Here is a 2,869-nt window from a genome sequence, read left to right as displayed (position 1 = left end):
ATTGGGCCGGACGGTCAGGGTCAAGGAAAAATCCAATATATATCTGGTGATATCTCGGGTGCTATTAGAGATAGTGCAATAAATCAAAGTGAATTATCTGCAGGAGGCCCTGGCGCATGAATCTGTGCAGCGGGAACCACCTCGAACCACCAGGGGCCGAGACAAGCACCGACACATGGGGCCGGTCTGTCAGGGTCAGGGAAAAATCCAATATATATCTGGTGATATCTCGGGTGCTATTACAGATAGCGCAATAAATCAAAGTCCATTGTCTGCAGGAGGCCCTGGCGCATGAATCTGTGCAGCGGGAACGACCTCGGAACACCAGGGGCCGAGAAAACCACCGTCTCATGGAGTCGGACACACAGGGTCAGGGAAAAATCCAATACATATCTGGTGATATCTCGGGTGCTGTTACCGATAGCGCAATAAATCAAAGTGCATTGTCTGTGGGAGGCCCTGGGGCATGAATCTGTGCAGCGGGAACGACCTCGGACCACCAGGGGCCGAGAAAACCACCGTCTCACGGGGTCGGACACTCAGGGTCAGGGAAAAATCCAATATATATCTGGTGATATCTCGGGTGCTATTAGAGATAGCGCAATAAATCAAAGTGCATTGTCTGCAGGAGGCCCTAGCGCATGAATCTGTGCACCCGGAACGACCTCGGACCACGAGGGGCCGAGAAAACTACCGCCTCATGGGGCCGGACACTCAGGGTCAGGGAAAAATCCAATATATATATGGTGATATCTCGGGTGGTATTAGAGATAGCGCAATAAACCAAAGTGCATTGTCTGCAGGAGGCCCTAGCGCATGAATCTGTGCAGGTGCAACGACCGCGAACCACCAGGGGCCGAGAAAACCGTCGACAAATGGGGCCGGAGTGTCAGGGTCAAGGAAAGATCCAATATATATCTGGTGATATCTCGGGTGCTATTAGAGATAGCGGAATAAACCAAAGTGTATTATCTGCAGGAGGCCCAGGCGCATGAATCTGTGCAGCGGGAACGACCTCGGACCACCAGGGGCCGAGAAAACCACCGTCTCATGGGGCCGGACTGTCAGGGTCAGGGAAAAATCCAATATATATATGGTGATATCTCGGGTGCTATTATGGATAGCGCAATAAACCAAAGTGCATTGTCTGCAGGAGGCCCTGGCGCATGAATCTGTGCAGCGGGAACGAGCTCGGACCACCAGGGGCCGAGAAAACCACCGTCTCATGGGGCCGGACTGCCAGGGTCAGGGAAAAACACAATACATATCTGGTGATATCTCGGGTGCTATTAGAGATAGCGCAATAAACCAAAGTGAATTATCTGCAGGAGGCCCTGGCGCATGAATCTGTGCAGCGGGATCGACCTCGGACCACCAGGGGCCGAGAAAACCACCGTCTCATGGGGCCGGACGATCAGGGTCAGGGAAAAATCCAAGATATAGCGGGTGATATCTCGGGTGCTATTGCAGATAGCGCAATAAATCAAAGTGCATTGTCTGTAGGAGACCCTGGCGCATGAATAGGTGCAGCGGGATCGATCTCGGACCACGAGGGACCGAGAAGACCATCGACACATTGGGCCGGACGGTCAGGGTCAAGGAAAAATCCAATATATATCTGGTGATATCTCGGGTGCTATTAGAGATAGCGGAATAAATCAAAGTGCATTGTCTGTAGGAGGCCCTGGCGCATGAATCTGTGCAGCGGGATCGTCCTCGGACCACCAGGGGCCGAGAAGACCACCGAAACATGGGGCCGGACTGTCGGGGTCAGGGAAAAATCCAATATATATCTGGTGATATCTCGGGTGCTATTACAGATAGCGCAATAAATCAAAGTGCATTGTCTGTAGGAGGCCCTGGCGCATGAATCTGTGCAGCGGGAAGGACCTCGGACCACCAGGGGCCGAGAAAACTACCGTCTCATGGGGCCGGACACTCAGGGTCAGGGAAAAATCCAATATATATCTGGTGATATCTCGGGTGCTATTAGAGATAGGGCAATAAATCAAAGTGAGTTATCTATAGGAGGCCCTGGCGCATGAATCTGTGCAGCGGGAACGACCTCGGACCACCAGGTGCCGAGAAAATCACCGACACATTGGGCCGGACTGTCAGGGTCGGGGAAAAATCCAATATATATCTGGTGGTATCTCGGGTGCTATTACAGATAGCGCAATAAATCAAAGTGCATTGTCTGTAGGAGGCCCTGGCGCATGAATCTGTGCAGCGGGAAGGACCTCCGACCACCAGGGGCCGAGAAAACTACCGTCTCATGGGGCGGACACTCAGGGTCAGGGAAAAATCCAATATATATCTGGTGATATCTCGGGTGCTATTAGAGATAGCGCAATAAATCAAAGTGAAATATCTATAGGAGGCCCTGGTGCATGAACCTGTGCAGCGGGAACGACCTCGGACCACCAGGTGCCGAGAAAATCACCGTCTCATGGGGCCGGGCAGTCAGGGTCAGGGGAAAATCCAATATATATCTGGTAATATCTCGGGTGCTATCAGTGATAGCGCCATAAACCAAAGTGAATTAACTGCAGGGGGCCCTGGCGCATGAATCTGTGCAGCGGGAACGACGTCGGACCACCAGGGGCCGAGAAAACCAACGACACATTGGGCCGGACTGTCAGGGTCGGTGAAAAATCCAATATATATCTGGTGATATCTCGGGTGCTATTACAGATAGCGCAATAAATCAAAGTGCATTGTCTGTAGGAGGCCCTGGCGCATGAATCTGTGCAGCGGGAAGGACCTCGGACCACCAGGGGCCGAGAAAACTACCGTCTCATGGGGCCGGACACTCAGGGTCAGGGAAAAATCCAATATATATCTGGTGATATCTCGGGTGCTATTAGAG

The sequence above is a fragment of the Nomia melanderi genome, unplaced genomic scaffold (assembly GCF_051020985.1).
Source record: "Nomia melanderi isolate GNS246 unplaced genomic scaffold, iyNomMela1 scaffold0067, whole genome shotgun sequence".
Classification (NCBI taxonomy): domain Eukaryota; kingdom Metazoa; phylum Arthropoda; class Insecta; order Hymenoptera; family Halictidae; genus Nomia; species Nomia melanderi.
Note: the sequence above shows the minus strand (reverse complement) of the source record.